We start from the raw sequence: 19,207 nt of genomic DNA, 5'->3' as shown, positions 1-19,207 counted from the left end.
ATATCAAATGAAAGGAAATTTCATGCTGAATTGAACACAATAAACAGTCAGACAAAGAAGCACAGATGCGTGAGATTCAAGAAGCGGATTGTAGTAACAACTACTACCAGCCGATCGGAATCGTCATTCTTAAGACCAATCAGCTGTCGTTTATGAGCAGGTGCAAGGTTATGTTCAAAGGTGGGAAAGGTCAGTTTGGCGGTTTCATTTTTCAGAATAAAGTTAGTTACTGTAGCGCAATTACGGTTGGGTGTTTGTGTGTATTGTTTAGTGCTATTGACGGTGTAAAAAATAAATACAGCAATGTCGTCCAGGCAAAGTGGTGACTGGTCACCCAGGAAGAGAAAATGGTCTTTCATATGCAGCAATTGCGAGAGAAGTTGGTGGGAATGTGACAACATCAGGAGAACAAAAGTTTTGTTAACACTATCAGGAAACACAATCTATACAAAACAAAGAAGAAAAAGGCCGAAAAAAGTGCACAACAGCTGTTGATGATAGGAGAATAAAACAAATTTGCGTCAGGGACAGATGGATGTCATTTGCGGCTATTAGCAGTGAACTGAGTGCAACTGGTGTTTTTGTCAGTGCAAGAACGGTACGGAGATGACTAACGGAGGTTGGCCTAAAAGGTAGGATTCCCAGAGAAAAGCCATTCCTGAATAAAAAGCAGCGGCAGAAACGAATACAGTGGGCAAAATAACACAGTGCATGGACAGAAGGTCAGTGGAAACAAGTGATATGGAGTGACGAAACTAAGACATCGATTTTGGTAGTGATGGGAGAAAATATGTGAGACGTCGCATCGGGGGAGAGGTACATCCAGATTGCATTCACGTGACAACAAAGAATCCTACAAGTGTTATGATCTGGGCATGTAAGACAGCAGATGCTGTAGGCTGCCTTGGGTTCACTACGGCTGGCCGGCGGTCGGGCTCCCGGCGACCAGCATCCCGGCGCCGGGAGCCCGACCGCCGGCTTACCGACAACGTGGCGAGCGCAAATGAGCCCCTTGCGGGCTCGCTGCGCTCGCCACGCTACGGGCACGGTGGCGCGCTACGCGCGCCACACTATTTTATTCTCCCTCTATGGGGGTCGTGGACCCCCACGAGGGAAAATAAGTGTCGGTATGCCGGCTGTCGGGCTCCCGGCGCCGGTATACTGAGCGCCGGGAGCCCGACCGCCGGCATACAGAAGACCACCCAGCTGCCTTCATGTCATAGATTACACACTGAACAGCAGAAAGTACATTGACACCATCCTACAACGAAAACTTCTACCTTCTATCAGGGATCATTTTCCAGATAATGCCCCATTTCTTTCCAGCAGGATTCAACTCCCTGCCACACTGCACGGATATGCAAACAGTGGTTCATGGAGAATGACATACAGGTGCTGGGATGGCCAGGAAACAGCCCAGACCTGAACCCCATAGAACATTTGTGGTTCAGTTTAAAAAACTGGTACATCTGAGGCGTCCATCCAATAAAAGAGAATTAATTGAGGCTATGATTGTCTCATGGCACCACATAATAAAGAAGGAAGAGCTCCAAACATTAGTTGGCTCAATGCCACGTCGCTGTGCTGCTGTCTTAAAAAATAAAGGATACCAAACGAAATACTGCTAGGACAGTGACATCATAAGTAAACAGGGATTTTCACCCTAAAGGGCCAATACGGCAGACGGGCGACCTGGCGGTGGGGGGGAGGTGACGGGGGAGTGAAGTTTCTTCACTCCCCCGCCACCCGGCTCCATAGCAATGCATGCGAATATGGATGATATTGTCCATATTGGCCTGCATGTTTAAACGAGCCACCACCAGCGATGAACGAGTGCGGGGCTGTGCATCGTTCATCGCTAGTGCCTACACACTGAAAGATATGAACGTTATCTCGTTCATTAATGAACTAGATCGTTCATATCTTTCACTGGTATATAGCAGTGTGTAGGGCTCTTAGGTGTTGTTTTCACTGCATAACTTCCCTTGTAATGCAAATATTTGACCTCTGTTTATTGTGTTGAATTCAGTATTAACATTCCTTTCACTTGATATATGAATCATTGCACTGCATGAAGTGTAACAGTTTTTATAAGCATTCGAAGTTGAAAAACATTCACATTTCAAAAAGTGTCCGCAATTTTGGCCACCACTGTGTCACAACTGAGGGCCTGAGCTGACGGAAGGCAGCCTCAGTTGTAGGGGCTGAGATGTACCGGAACCTGGGAGGTTGTATCAGACCCCTGGACATGTAAGTAACAAGAAGAGAAACCGCCCGAAGGCGTGACCACGACAACTTGAGTAAAAGTCAATGATATTTATTTATGACAAACTCCATGCATCACAGTAGCAGTAAAAAGTAACATAAAAATCAGCAGAGAAATAATAATACAGTTCCTGGGTACTACAGGGTGGCAGGGGCCACAGAGCTCTGGTGGTATGAGACAGTTCTTATTATCTGCAAGTTGGCAAGTCCTTACCAGGCTCAACTGTAGCAATGAGGAAAGCCCAGGGTCGTACCAGCTGGTGTTCCAGGGAAAGCTGGACTGCTGTAGATAAAATGCTGCTGTGGGTACTGGTTAGAACCAGACAGGTGTTGGCACGGAGTGGATACTGGCTGGAACCAGTTAAATAATAAATAAAGCTTGAGAGCGATGCAATGTAGATGAAATGTAGAATTTGAGAGCGGAGAAATAATAATACCGGTGGAGAGTGGTAAACTGCAGAAAGGACACCGGCCCTTTAAGAGAAGCTGTACACTGCTGGAAGCTAAGCTGGAAGCAGGTGATGTTGTAGCTGGAAACAGGTGAGTCCAGAATGGATCGGAGAGTCAGGCTACACCGCAGATGGAATGCTGGTGCGGGTCTCTATAGCAGAAGTCTGGAGACAGGAGCTGGAACCTGGAAGACATTCACAGAAGAGAGACAAACTGGAACTAGGTTTGACAACCAAAGCACTGACGCCTTCCTTGCTCAGGCACAACCTATTTATACCTGCAGCAAGGAAGGCATTGGCTAGGCAATTATGCAAATTAATAATACTGACAACGGATTGGTAGGAATGATCAGCTGACAGAATCCAAGATAGCTGCGCCCATGCAGACACTTGGAGGGAAGTTTGGATTGTAATCCATGTGGTCTGGAAAACAGTAATGGCGGCGCCGGCCACCGGAGACAGGAGACGCCAGGCTGACAGATGCACATCCGACCACGCGGACACAGCGGAGGCCGCGGCTGACGTAATCGCCACTCTGAATGCAGAAGCTCAGGGACGGCGGCGGAGGCCGCGGGAGACGCCATGCCAGATGTATAAGGCGTTACTGTGACTGCGTCCAGAGAGACAGGAGAGGATGCGGGAATGTGCACATCAGGATAACAGATGGGATCCGGTCCTGGAGCGCTGAGCCAGCCTTAGGAGGCATCTGATAGGTAAGAAATGGCGTCCAGATACCCGGATCGTGACAGCACCCCCCCCCCCCTTTAGGAGTGGCCCCAGGACACTTCTTTGGCTTTTGAGGAAACTTGGAATGGAATCTCCGGACCAAGGCAGGAGCATGGACATCAGAAGCATTGGTCCATGAACGTTCCTCAGGGCCATAACCCTTCCAGTCAATAAGATACTGAAGTTGACCGTAACGGTGACGTGAGTCCAGGATCTTGGCTACTTCATACTCAACGCCTCGTTGAGTTTGGACTTTCGGAGTTGGAGGAAGTGAGGAATGAAACCGATTCAAGATTAGCGGTTTCAACAGGGAAACATGGAATGTCCTGGGTATCTTTAAGAAGGGAGGCAACTGGAGTCTGTAAGCAACAGGATTGATGACTTGATCAATTTTAAAAGGACCGATGTAGCGAGGTGCAAACTTCATACTGGGAACTCTTAACCTCAAATTCTTCGTGGATAACCATACCCGATCACCCACCTTGAGAGCAGGAACTGCTCGACGCTTCTTATCCGCAAACTTCTTGTACCTGAACGATGCCTTGAGCAGAGCTGATCGTACGCTCTTCCAGATATTGGCAAACTGATGCAAGGTGATATCCACTGCGGGAACAGAAGTTGCTGGAAGCGGTTGGAACTCAGGGACTTTAGGGTGGAATCCAAAGTTGGTGAAGAATGGTGTTGAAGAAGATGAAGAATGATACTGGTTGTTATGACAGAACTCGGCCCAGGGAAGTAATTGAACCCAGTCATCTTGAGAGGAGGACACATAGATGCGGAGGAAGGACTCCAAGTCCTGATTCACCCTCTCAGTTTGACCATTGGTCTGAGGATGGTAAGCCGTGGAAAACTTTAGCTTGACTTGGAGGGCTTGACATAAACTTCGCCAGAATTTGGCTGTGAATTGAACTCCTCGATCTGAGATAATTTCTTCTGGAAGACCGTGGAGTCGAAAGATCTCTTGTATGAATACTTGAGCCAACTTGGAAGCTGACGGAAGACCGGTGAGAGGAATGAAGTGTGCCATCTTGGTGAACCGGTCAACTACCACCCAGATGGTATTAAACTTGTTGCACATGGGCAAATCTGTAATAAAATCCATCGACAAATGGGTCCATGGTCGACGGGGAACAGATAGTGGAACCAGTTGCCCCGCAGGCGACTGGCGGGATACTTTATGTTGAGCACACTTTGGGCAAGATGCAATAAACTCCAAAACGTCCTTTTTCAGAGTTGGCCACCAATAAGACCTAGAGATAAACTCCAGGGTTTTTTGGATACCTGTATGTCCGGCAAAGCGGGAAGCATGGGCCCAATGCATGAGCTTCTTCCTTAGTGTCGGCTTCACAAAACTTTTCCCTGATGGGGGCGTAGAGTCCATCCCTACCGTGGAGAATGCCAACGGATTTATAATAGGATGCTTGTCTGAAGACTCTGACTCATTTTCTTGCTCCCATGAGCGGGAAAGGGCATCGGCCTTGCGATTCTGAGAGCCCGGACAGAACTGGAGTTTAAAGTCGAACCTGGAAAAGAAAAGTGCCCATCTGGCCTGACGAGGGTTGAGACATTGTGCGCCTTTCAGATATAGAAGGTTCTTGTGGTCTGTAAGGATGGTGATTGAATGAGAAGCTCCCTCCAACAGATATCTCCACTCCTCTAGAGCGAGCTTGATGGCTAGCAACTCCTGGTCGCCAATGGCATAGTTGCGCTCCGCTGGGGAGAACTTCCGTGAGAAGAAACTGCAAGGATGTAAATGGCCATCTTTAGCCCTCTGAGATAACACCGCTCCTACTCCAACGGAGGAGGCATCCACCTCTAGGATGAAAGGAGAGTCGATGTCAGGCTGTTTCAGGACAGGTGCAGAGATGAACCTCTGTTTTAAAAGATGAAAAGCTTGCATGGCTTCTTCAGACCACTTGGACGGGTTAGCACCCTTCTTGGTGAAAGCAGTAATAGGCGCCACAATGGTGGAAAAGTCTCGTATAAACTTTCGGTAATAATTGGCGAACCCTAAGAACCTCTGGACCCCTTTGAGGGTTAAGGGTACCGGCCAATTCTGGATTGCTTGTAGTTTCTCAGGATCCATCTCTAGTCCGGAACCGGACACAATGTACCCTAGAAACGGAATGGACTTGACTTCAAAGACGCATTTCTCTAATTTGCAATAGAGATGATTGACATGGAGACGGGACAGAACCTCCTTTACCCAAAAACGATGTTCCTCTAAATTGTTGGCAAAAATGAGGATATCGTCTAGATAGACCACGACATGACGGTATAGAATGTCTCTGAAGATCTCATTGACGAAATGCTGGAAGACAGCTGGAGCATTGCTCAATCCAAAGGGCATGACGAGGTACTCATAATGTCCGTCACGGGTGTTAAATGCGGTCTTCCTCTCGTCACCCTCACGGATCCGGATGAGATTGTATGCACCTCTCAAGTCCAGCTTTGTAAAGATGGTAGCTCCGCTAACTCTGTCAAAGAGCTCAGTAATCGGGGGTAAAGGATAGCGGTTCTTAATGGTAATGTCGTTCAAACCTCTGTAGTCGATGCACGGCCGCAGACCACCATCTTTCTTTTTTACAAAAAAGAAGCCTGCGCCGGCTGGAGAAGAAGAAGGTCGAATGAACCCCTTTGCTAGGTTCTCTTTAATGTATTCCTCCATAGAATGCGTCTCGGGCAGAGACAACGGATAAGTTCGGCCTCGAGGTGGAACCTTCCCTGGAACGAGATCAATCGGGCAGTCCCATTCTCTATGAGGAGGAAGGATATCAGCAGAAGCTTTACTGAACACATCCGTGAAATCTTGATATGGAGGAGGTGGAACATCAGACGACCTGGGGGAGGAAGAACAGACAGGCAACACTTTAAACAAACATGTCTCAGCACAGGAGGGACCCCATGCCAGGATTTGCGTAGTCGTCCAATCAATTGTAGGATTGTGAAGACGGAGCCATGGAAGGCCCAGGACCACAGGATGTGTGGCTCTTGGAATCACTAAAAGTGAAATAAGTTCGGAATGAAGAACTCCCACTCTCAGACGAACTGGTAGAGTCCTTAGAGCAATAACTGTATCAAAAATTTTACTGCCATCCACGGCAGTTAAGGAAAAGGAGGAAGGAAGTCTCTCGGTGGGTAGGGACCACCGTTTAACATAGGCTTCGGTAATAAAGTTCCCAGCTGCTCCGGAATCCAGGAGGGCAATGACGTTCTGATAACGTTGAGCAACTTGAAGCGAGACTGGGAGATTACAATCTTGAGGAGATGGAGAGGAGATCATTACTCCTAGCCGGCCCTCTCCTTGACGAGCTAGGACTTGGAGTCCCGGACGTTTGGGACAGGCATTAATGGTGTGAGACGGAGCTGCACAATAAAGACAGAGAGACTCGGAGAGACGTCTTTGGCGCTCAGCAGGAGTTAAACGGGAACGGCCAATTTGCATGGGTTCATCTTTAGTTGGTGACAGTTGGCGAGGAGGAGGAGCAGAAGATTTTGGAGCAGATGATCTTCCACGCTCAGTTGCTCTCTCTCTGAAACGTAAGTCAACTTTTGTACAAAGTGAGATTAGCTCATCTAACTTGGAGGGTAAGTCTCTGGTAGCTAACTCATCTTTAATACGCTCGGATAAACCATGCCAGAATGCAGCATACAGGGCCTCGTCGTTCCATGCCAGTTCAGATGCCAGGATCTGGAACTGTATAAGATATTGTCCTACAGTATGTGATCCCTGGCGTAAACGGAGAATCTCAGACGAAGCTGAAGTTACCCGGCCTGGCTCGTCGAAGATGCGCCTGAATGTTGACACGAATGCAGTGTAAGAAGATAGCAGGGTGTCGGACCTCTCCCATAACGGTGATGCCCAGTCAAGGGCTGAGCCACTGAGAAGTGAGATGATGTAGGCAATTTTTGTACGGTCACTGGGAAAATTGCCAGGTTGTAGCTCAAACTGAATCTCACACTGGTTGAGAAATCCCCTGCAGAATCTTGGAGATCCGTCAAATTTTGCTGGCGTTGGAAGATGAAGACGTGGAGCAGAAACGGGTAAGGTGGGTGGGGTTATAGTTGGAGTCACTGTGGTTGACGCCCCAGATGCGCCTGATCCACGGAGAGTTGTCTGAATCCCATCCAGCCGAGTAGAGAGATCCTGGAGACAGCGGATGATGTGGCCCTGTGCAGCCTCCTGATGTTCAAGTCGGGCTGCCAGTTCTTGCATCGGCCTGGCCGCTTGATCCTGGTTTCCGGCTGGATTCATTTGGTCAGTGCTTACTGTCACAACTGAGGGCCTGAGCTGACGGAAGGCAGCCTCAGTTGTAGGGGCTGAGATGTACCGGAACCTGGGAGGTTGTATCAGACCCCTGGACATGTAAGTAACATGAAGAGAAACCGCCCGAAGGCGTGACCACGACAACTTGAGTAAAAGTCAATGATATTTATTTATGACAAACTCCATGCATCACAGTAGCAGTAAAAAGTAACATAAAAATCAGCAGAGAAATAATAATACAGTTCCTGGGTACTACAGGGTGGCAGGGGCCACAGAGCTCTGGTGGTATGAGACAGTTCTTATTATCTGCAAGTTGGAAAGTCCTTACCAGGCTCAACTGTAGCAATGAGGAAAGCCCAGGGTCGTACCAGCTGGTGTTCCAGGGAAAGCTGGACTGCTGTAGATAAAATGCTGCTGTGTTGGCACGGAGTGGATACTGGCTGGAACCAGTTAAATAATAAATAAAGCTTGAGAGCGATGCAATGTAGATGAAATGTAGAATTTGAGAGCGGAGAAATAATAATACCGGTGGAGAGTGGTAAACTGCAGAAAGGACACCGGCCCTTTAAGAGAAGCTGTACACTGCTGGAAGCTAAGCTGGAAGCAGGTGATGTTGTAGCTGGAAACAGGTGAGTCCAGAATGGATCGGAGAGTCAGGCTACACCGCAGATGGAATGCTGGTGCGGGTCTCTATAGCAGAAGTCTGGAGACAGGAGCTGGAACCTGGAAGACATTCACAGAAGAGAGACAAACTGGAACTAGGTTTGACAACCAAAGCACTGACGCCTTCCTTGCTCAGGCACAACCTATTTATACCTGCAGCAAGGAAGGCATTGGCTAGGCAATTATGCAAATTAATAATACTGACAACGGATTGGTAGGAATGATCAGCTGACAGAATCCAAGATAGCTGCGCCCATGCAGACACTTGGAGGGAAGTTTGGATTGTAATCCATGTGGTCTGGAAAACAGTAATGGCGGCGCCGGCCACCGGAGACAGGAGACGCCAGGCTGACAGATGCACATCCGACCACGCGGACACAGCGGAGGCCGCGGCTGACGTAATCGCCACTCTGAATGCAGAAGCTCAGGGACGGCGGCGGAGGCCGCGGGAGACGCCATGCCAGATGTATAAGGCGTTACTGTGACTGCGTCCAGAGAGACAGGAGAGGATGCGGGAATGTGCACATCAGGATAACAGATGGGATCCGGTCCTGGAGCGCTGAGCCAGCCTTAGGAGGCATCTGATAGGTAAGAAATGGCGTCCAGATACCCGGATCGTGACACACTGTATACACTGCCCAGACATATGAGGGAGGCAGAGTTGACCTCTGTACATGGCACCCACATATGAGGGGAGCTGATTGACCCGTGTACGCAGCACCCACATATAGACGGCACACACATATAAAGGAAGCTGACCTGTGTTAATGACAAAAAAGAGTGCTCCGCAAAGTAAGCCTTCTTTGGAGGACTACCGCCTTATGGTCACTCTCCTCTTTCCCCTTTTTCTAGATATTGTATTATGCTTACTGGTGCACCTCCAGCCTGATCTAATCCAGTTTAGGGTATTCCGCTTATTCAATTGTGTTTCTAAGGCTGGTTCTTATTAAAATATAATTTTTTTTTAATAATACTGATAGAGCCTGTGCATAGCCCTTTAGACTATACGTCTTTTTTTCTCTGTGTAAATGGCACACACATACAAGGGAAAAAGATGTGTATACTGGCGCCGGCTGTAAGTCAAATAATGATGGACATGATACAAATAAGAATAGGTAAAATATGACCACTAATTTATTAAACAATCTTAACAGATGTAAATTATTAAAATATTATAGCAGTTGCTAGGAGTAGTAAAATAAAAGATTGAGATTATAAGGTACCACTGGTTATGTCCTTTAGGTGTAATGTCCCAAATTTCTGACTAGGACTCTATTCCACTTAAGCTCATAAGTTCAATTGATGACATGTATTGTTACCAGACTTGCTTCCGGAAGAAGAACCCCCTAGGAATCTCATACATGAAGATCCAAATTGGCAAACAGGGAAGCTGGCAGTTACAAGACCAGCGAAACGCGTTGAGCTATCTCTTTAGGGACCACAAGGTGTTTCTCCAACAACAACTCTGACGCTATGGACTCTTTTGCATCCACCGGATAAAATCCCAGCACAAGTCACTTACAGACCCGGATACATCCCTGTTTGCCAATTTGGATCTTCATGTATGAGATTCCTAGGGGGTTCTTCTTCCGGAAGCAAGTCTGGTAACAATACATGTCATCAACTGAACTTGTGAGCTTAAGTGGAATAGAGTCCTAGTCAGAAATTTGGGACATTACACCTAAAGGACATAACCAGTGGTACCTTATAATCTCAATCTTTTATTTTACTACTCCTAGCAATTGCTATAATATTTTAATAATTTACTTCTGTTAAGATTGTTTAATAAATTAGTGGTCATATTTTACCTATTCTTATTTGTATCATGTCCATCATTATTTGACTTACAGCCGGCGCCAGTATACACATCTTTTTCTATTTTTTTAATTACCCAGGGAATTGACCTTCCCAATACAGGCTGCCTTTGATAGTGCACTCTTTTATTTATTTCTCTGTACACATACAAGGGAAGCTGACCTGTGTACACGGCACATACATATGAGGGGAGCTGACCTGTGTACATGACACCCACATATGAGGGGAGCTAACCTGTGTACACAACCTACATATACACGGCACACACATATGAGGGAAGCTGACCTGTGTACACGGCATACACATATGAGGGAGCTGTGCTGTATACACAGCACCCACATATGAGGGGACCTGACTGACCTGTGTACACGGCACCCACATATACACGGCAGACATATATAAGGGAAGTTGACCTGTGTACACGGCACATACATATGAGGGGAGCTGACCTGTGTACATGGCACCTAAATATGAGGGAAGCTGACCTGTGTACACAGAACCCAATTATACATGGCACACACATATAAAGGGAGCTGACCTGTGTACACGGCACACACATATAAAGGGAGCTGACCTGTGTACACGGCACACACATATAAGAGGAGCTGACCTGTATTCACGGCACCCACACATGAGGAAGCTAACCTGTGTACATGGCACACACATATGAGGGGAGCCGACCTGTTTACACAGCACCCACATATACATGGCACACACATATGAGAGGAGTTGACCTGTGTACATGGCACCCACATATGAGAGGAGCTGACCTGTGTACACAGCACCAACATATGAGGGGAGCTGACCTGTATACACGGCAGCCACATAGGAGAGGTGCTGACCTGTGTACATATACAGCAAAGTACTATACTTTATGTGAACCTGCATTGTCTCTGTCATTCATACTAGCTAAGCCTAGTCAGCCACTGTAAATACATTTGTTCTAAACTAGTTGGTCCAGTGTCCAACACCGCCTACACCAGAATATTAACAGAGCCAAACCAGAGGCGGAACTACCGCCAGTGCAACCAGTGCATTGCACTGGGGCCCGCCACTGTCCAGGGGCCCAAAGCATGTAATGAGTCAAACTGACTCATTACATGCCACTGTGTGCTGCGGGCAACCGCTGCCCGCAGCACACAGCCACCTGGACAGAGAGGAGAGGAGCGCAGCGGTACGGGGGAGAAGGTGGAGGAGGGAGCCGCAGCAGCGCTTTGCTACTGGTTGTGGCGCTGCTGCTGCTGTCCCTCTGCTTCACTATAGGCTGTCTTCCGAGAACAGCCTATAGTGAAGCAGAGGGACAGCAGCAGCAGCGCCTCCACCAATAACACAGCGCTGCTGCGGCTCTCTCCTCCACCTCCCTCCTCCTCCTTCTCTCCTGCCCGGGGATCGTGATCTGCCAGAAGCTGCACCGAGGAGCCTGAGCCAGCGGAGAGGTTAAGTATCTTTCTTTCTTTCTTTTTTTCTTTCTTTCTTTCTTTCTTTCTTTCTTTCTTTCTTTCTTTCTTTCTGTGCAAAAAGGGGGACTGTCTGCCGCAATGTGTAAAAAGGGGGAATCTGCCTGCCGCAATGTGTAAAAAGGGGGAATCTGCCTTCTGCAATGTGTAAAAAGGGGGAATCTGACTGCCGTAATGTGTAAAAAGGGGACGCAGTCTGCCGCTATGTGTAACAAGGGCATGCTGTCTGCCGTTCTGTGTAAAAAGGGGACGCTGTCTGCCGTTATGTGTAAAAAGGGCACGCTGTCTGCCGTTATGTGTAAAAAGGGGGACGCTGTCTGCCGTAATGTGTAAAAAGTGGACGCTGTCTGCCGTAATGTGTAAAAAGAGGAATCTGTCCACCATAAGGTGTAAAAGGGTCTCTACCTGGTGTAGTGGTGCTACTGTGCGGCGTAATTTGAATAATGGAGACTACTGTGCACCGTTTTATGAATTGGTATTATTTTGTGGCTACACCCCTTCCCCACGAAGCCACGCCACTATGTATTTTTGCGCGCACCTACTGCGCGCACTGCCCCTGTTTTGCATGCAGGGGTGGGGCACCGATGCCGTTTCTTGCACACAGTGCTAAAATGTCTAGTTACGGCACTGTTGCTAGGTATCCATTTCTCTGGCCCTGAGCAGGTCCCCCTCACCAGATCCTCTCCAGGGGTGACGGGGTGGACTTGGGGGGAAGGGCCCAAAGCATTTTGCCGCACCTGGGCCCACCGCTCGCTAGTTCCGCCACTGAGCCAAACAGTAATTATTATAAAGCAAGTGTTCTGCTGCCCCTTCAAAATTAATAAGCAATACTTGATCTACAGAATCAAACATTAAGTATCACCCAAATGTATTATGGAGGGACCGCGACAGGTATCGCCAATATCTTCTGCAGTCACTCCATTTCTGACAGCAGTCGCAGCCTCTCTAGGTTGCCGTCAGATTTGCCATCTGAGAATGGTGTTGTGCTGCTGTAGCCTATGGGCTACACTTTGCAACATTTACCGAGAGAATGTTCCTCTGAAACCCTTTCCCGAGCAACAGACGTCACACATGCGTGCGCATGCATAGAAATCCGAGGAATGGGGAGGAGTGTAGAGACTGCTGATGCAGTCTCTTCACTCCTAACACATCACAGGAACAATGTATGGTAAAGAAAAGTAGGAAAGTGTATCAAATGGCGCAATGCAGCTAGAGTACTTGAAGGTTTAAAAATAAATGTCACCACATTTAAAGACTATAATCGAATACAACAGGTGTAAACCTTCCTAGTACATACAGCGCAAAAAGAGGAAAATAAAAAAGGGGGATACGTTCCTGGTTCAATGTGCAGGATCAGATGTCTCTGGCTGGATCCTCCAAATAGGTAATATCCAGTTTGAGTATTCCAAATATGAAACATAAAAAAAAAAAAAACAACAACCAATGTGTAGTAATTCACAATAATAAACTGTAAAAAGTCTCTGAAGAAAAGGGAAAGCAAGGGTCTAGATCCAGCGTACCCCACTCATTTAATAAAGGGTGGATAGGCTCAACTGTAGCAATGAGGAAAGCCCAGGGTCGTACCAGCTGGTGTTCCAGGGAAAGCTGGACTGCTGTAGATAAAATGCTGCTGTGGGTACTGGTTAGAACCAGACAGGTGTTGGCACGGAGTGGATACTGGCTGGAACCAGTTAAATAATAAATAAAGCTTGAGAGCGATGCAATGTAGATGAAATGTAGAATTTGAGAGCGGAGAAATAATAATACCGGTGGAGAATGGTAAACTGCAGAAAGGACACCGGCCCTTTAAGAGAAGCTGTACACTGCTGGAAGCTAAGCTGGAAGCAGGTGATGTTGTAGCTGGAAACAGGTGAGTCCAGAATGGATCGGAGAGTCAGGCTACACCGCAGATGGAATGCTGGTGCGGGTCTCTATAGCAGAAGTCTGGAGACAGGAGCTGGAACCTGGAAGACATTAACAGAAGAGAGACAAACTGGAACTAGGTTTGACAACCAAAGCACTGACGCCTTCCTTGCTCAGGCACAACCTATTTATACCTGCAGCAAGGAAGGCATTGGCTAGGCAATTATGCAAATTAATAATACTGACAACGGATTGGTAGGAATGATCAGCTGACAGAATCCAAGATAGCTGCGCCCATGCAGACACTTGGAGGGAAGTTTGGATTGTAATCCATGTGGTCTGGAAAACAGTAATGGCGGCGCCGGCCACCGGAGACAGGAGACGCCAGGCTGACAGATGCACATCCGACCACGCGGACACAGCGGAGGCCGCGGCTGACGTAATCGCCACTCTGAATGCAGAAGCTCAGGGACGGCGGCGGAGGCCGCGGGAGACGCCATGCCAGATGTATAAGGCGTTACTGTGACTGCGTCCAGAGAGACAGGAGAGGATGCGGGAATGTGCACATCAGGATAACAGATGGGATCCGGTCCTGGAGCGCTGAGCCAGCCTTAGGAGGCATCTGATAGGTAAGAAATGGCGTCCAGATACCCGGATCGTGACACACTGTATACACTGCCCAGACATATGAGGGAGGCAGAGTTGACCTCTGTACATGGCACCCACATATGAGGGGAGCTGATTGACCCGTGTACGCAGCACCCACATATAGACGGCACACACATATAAAGGAAGCTGACCTGTGTTAATGACAAAAAAGAGTGCTCCGCAAAGTAAGCCTTCTTTGGAGGACTACCGCCTTATGGTCACTCTCCTCTTTCCCCTTTTTCTAGATATTGTATTATGCTTACTGGTGCACCTCCAGCCTGATCTAATCCAGTTTAGGGTATTCTGCTTATTCAATTGTGTTTCTAAGGCTGGTTCTTATTAAAATATAATTTTTTTTTAATAATACTGATAGAGCCTGTGCATAGCCCTTTAGACTATACGTCTTTTCTTCTCTGTGTAAATGGCACACACATACAAGGGAAAAAGATGTGTATACTGGCGCCGGCTGTAAGTCAAATAATGATGGACATGATACAAATAAGAATAGGTAAAATATGACCACTAATTTATTAAACAATCTTAACAGATGTAAATTATTAAAATATTATAGCAGTTGCTAGGAGTAGTAAAATAAAAGATTGAGATTATAAGGTACCACTGGTTATGTCCTTTAGGTGTAATGTCCCAAATTTCTGACTAGGACTCTATTCCACTTAAGCTCACAAGTTCAATTGATGACATGTATTGTTACCAGACTTGCTTCCGGAAGAAGAACCCCCTAGGAATCTCATACATGAAGATCCAAATTGGCAAACAGGGAAGCTGGCAGTTACAAGACCAGCGAAACGCGTTGAGCTATCTCTTTAGGGACCACAAGGTGTTTCTCCAACAACAACTCTGACGCTATGGACTCTTTTGCATCCACCGGATAAAATCCCAGCACAAGTCACTTACAGACCCGGATACATCCCTGTTTGCCAATTTGGATCTTCATGTATGAGATTCCTAGGGGGTTCTTCTTCCGGAAGCAAGTCTGGTAACAATACATGTCATCAACTGAACTTGTGAGCTTAAGTGGAATAGAGTCCTAGTCAGAAATTTGGGACATTACACCTAAAGGACATAACCAGTGGTACCTTATAATCTCAATCTTTTATTTTACTACTCCTAGCAATTGCTATAATATTTTAATAATTTACTTCTGTTAAGATTGTTTAATAAATTAGTGGTCATATTTTACCTATTCTTATTTGTATCATGTCCATCATTATTTGACTTACAGCCGGCGCCAGTATACACATCTTTTTCTATTTTTTTAATTACCCAGGGAATTGACCTTCCCAATACAGGCTGCCTTTGATAGTGCACTCTTTTATTTATTTCTCTGTACACATACAAGGGAAGCTGACCTGTGTACACGGCACATACATATGAGGGGAGCTGACCTGTGTACATGACACCCACATATGAGGGGAGCTAACCTGTGTACACAACCTACATATACACGGCACACACATATGAGGGAAGCTGACCTGTGTACACGGCATACACATATGAGGGAGCTGTGCTGTATACACAGCACCCACATATGAGGGGACCTGACTGACCTGTGTACACGGCACCCACATATACACGGCAGACATATATAAGGGAAGTTGACCTGTGTACACGGCACATACATATGAGGGGAGCTGACCTGTGTACATGGCACCTAAATATGAGGGAAGCTGACCTGTGTACACAGAACCCAATTATACATGGCACACACATATAAAGGGAGCTGACCTGTGTACACGGCACACACATATAAAGGGAGCTGACCTGTGTACACGGCACACACATATAAGAGGAGCTGACCTGTATTCACGGCACCCACACATGAGGAAGCTAACCTGTGTACATGGCACACACATATGAGGGGAGCCGACCTGTTTACACAGCACCCACATATACATGGCACACACATATGAGAGGAGTTGACCTGTGTACATGGCACCCACATATGAGAGGAGCTGACCTGTGTACACAGCACCAACATATGAGGGGAGCTGACCTGTATACACGGCAGCCACATAGGAGAGGTGCTGACCTGTGTACATATACAGCAAAGTACTATACTTTATGTGAACCTGCATTGTCTCTGTCATTCATACTAGCTAAGCCTAGTCAGCCACTGTAAATACATTTGTTCTAAACTAGTTGGTCCAGTGTCCAACACCGCCTACACCAGAATATTAACAGAGCCAAACCAGAGGCGGAACTACCGCCAGTGCAACCAGTGCATTGCACTGGGGCCCGCCACTGTCCAGGGGCCCAAAGCATGTAATGAGTCAAACTGACTCATTACATGCCACTGTGTGCTGCGGGCAACCGCTGCCCGCAGCACACAGCCACCTGGACAGAGAGGAGAGGAGCGCAGCGGTACGGGGGAGAAGGTGGAGGAGGGAGCCGCAGCAGCGCTTTGCTACTGGTTGTGGCGCTGCTGCTGCTGTCCCTCTGCTTCACTATAGGCTGTCTTCCGAGAACAGCCTATAGTGAAGCAGAGGGACAGCAGCAGCAGCGCCTCCACCAATAACACAGCGCTGCTGCGGCTCTCTCCTCCCTCCTCCTCCTTCTCTCCTGCCCGGGGATCGTGATCTGCCAGAAGCTGCACCGAGGAGCCTGAGCCAGCGGAGAGGTTAAGTATCTTTCTTTCTTTCTTTTTTTCTTTCTTTCTTTCTTTCTTTCTTTCTTTCTTTCTGTGCAAAAAGGGGGACTGTCTGCCGCAATGTGTAAAAAGGGGGAATCTGCCTGCCGCAATGTGTAAAAAGGGGGAATCTGCCTTCTGCAATGTGTAAAAAGGGGGAATCTGACTGCCGTAATGTGTAAAAAGGGGACGCAGTCTGCCGCTATGTGTAACAAGGGCATGCTGTCTGCCGTTCTGTGTAAAAAGGGGACGCTGTCTGCCGTTATGTGTAAAAAGGGCACGCTGTCTGCCGTTATGTGTAAAAAGGGGGACGCTGTCTGCCGTAATGTGTAAAAAGTGGACGCTGTCTGCCGTAATGTGTAAAAAGAGGAATCTGTCCACCATAAGGTGTAAAAGGGTCTCTACCTGGTGTAGTGGTGCTACTGTGCGGCGTAATTTGAATAATGGAGACTACTGTGCACCGTTTTATGAATTGGTATTATTTTGTGGCTACACCCCTTCCCCACGAAGCCACGCCACTATGTATTTTTGCGCGCACCTACTGCGCGCACTGCCCCTGTTTTGCATGCAGGGGTGGGGCACCGATGCCGTTTCTTGCACACAGTGCTAAAATGTCTAGTTACGGCACTGTTGCTAGGTATCCATTTCTCTGGCCCTGAGCAGGTCCCCCTCACCAGATCCTCTCCAGGGGTGACGGGGTGGACTTGGGGGGAAGGGCCCAAAGCATTTTGCCGCACCTGGGCCCACCGCTCGCTAGTTCCGCCACTGAGCCAAACAGTAATTATTATAAAGCAAGTGTTCTGCTGCCCCTTCAAAATTAATAAGCAATACTTGATCTACAGAATCAAACATTAAGTATCACCCAAATGTATTATGGAGGGACCGCGACAGGTATCGCCAATATCTTCTGCAGTCACTCCATTTCTGACAGCAGTCGCAGCCTCTCTAGGTTGCCGTCAGATTTGCCATCTGAGAATGGTGTTGTGCTGCTGTAGCCTATGGGCTACACTTTGCAACATTTACCGAGAGAATGTTCCTCTGAAACCCTTTCCCGAGCAACAGACGTCACACATGCGTGCGCATGCATAGAAATCCGAGGAATGGGGAGGAGTGTAGAGACTGCTGATGCAGTCTCTTCACTCCTAACACATCACAGGAACAATGTATGGTAAAGAAAAGTAGGAAAGTGTATCAAATGGCGCAATGCAGCTAGAGTACTTGAAGGTTTAAAAATAAATGTCACCACATTTAAAGACTATAATCGAATACAACAGGTGTAAACCTTCCTAGTACATACAGCGCAAAAAGAGGAAAATAAAAAAGGGGGATACGTTCCTGGTTCAATGTGCAGGATCAGATGTCTCTGGCTGGATCCTCCAAATAGGTAATATCCAGTTTGAGTATTCCAAATATGAAACATAAAAAAAAAAAAAACAACAACCAATGTGTAGTAATTCACAATAATAAACTGTAAAAAGTCTCTGAAGAAAAGGGAAAGCAAGGGTCTAGATCCAGCGTACCCCACTCATTTAATAAAGGGTGGATATATATATATATATATATCAAGGTATCTATGTGCAGTGAACTGCCGTATCCATACACCCTTGAAGTGCGCAGTGGGGATAGATATAGAGTGATTCGTCTGATACAGTGCGTACCCCGAAACTCACAGGAGACAAGAAGATATGAAGTACATCAAGGTTTCTTTAGAGTGTGTGATTTCTCATACACAGCGTACCCTAACTCACTCTTAACGATGTGGAAAAATTCCTATCAAGGTATCTTTAATCGATTTCCTCGACCAATATTTCTTTCTCAAGAGAATCCCATATATCTTCGATGTAATGTATACAAGGAGAAACAAAAAGGACAGGCCAATGTGTAGAATGTATTCAATGATGCAGGAACTTTTAAAACAACTATTTTAATTAAGCTGTTAGAGTGATATGTATTGACCTTATAAATTGGATCCTTAATAAAGAAATGTTAAGTGGAAAAACAGATGGAGTGGCGTACCCCAACACTCACAGCAACACCACAAGTGTCAAACACATCACGGTTTCTTTATAATGTGCAACAATCTTCATATATTGCGTACCAGGACTCACACATGCAAATGAGGCGCCGTTCCTATCAAGGTATCTTTATGCGGTATATCAGGCACTTCCAATCCAAATCACGGTTTTTCCATAAAAACATAGGTTTATTGAACTACATAGAGCTTCACACCGGAGTATACAAAAAGTACAAAAGCACAAATGGAAAAAGAGTCCAATAAAAATTATTCCACAAAAATAAAAAAACTTTAAAACATAAAAAGCAAAATCCACGTAGGTTCTAAAAAAAAAGGCTACTCACACTCCTTGGGATATAATCCATAACAGGAACAGACTCCTTTCGGAGCTCC

Source organism: Pseudophryne corroboree, chromosome 11 (assembly GCF_028390025.1).
Source record: "Pseudophryne corroboree isolate aPseCor3 chromosome 11, aPseCor3.hap2, whole genome shotgun sequence".
Taxonomy (NCBI): domain Eukaryota; kingdom Metazoa; phylum Chordata; class Amphibia; order Anura; family Myobatrachidae; genus Pseudophryne; species Pseudophryne corroboree.
This window is presented reverse-complemented; position numbering follows the sequence as displayed.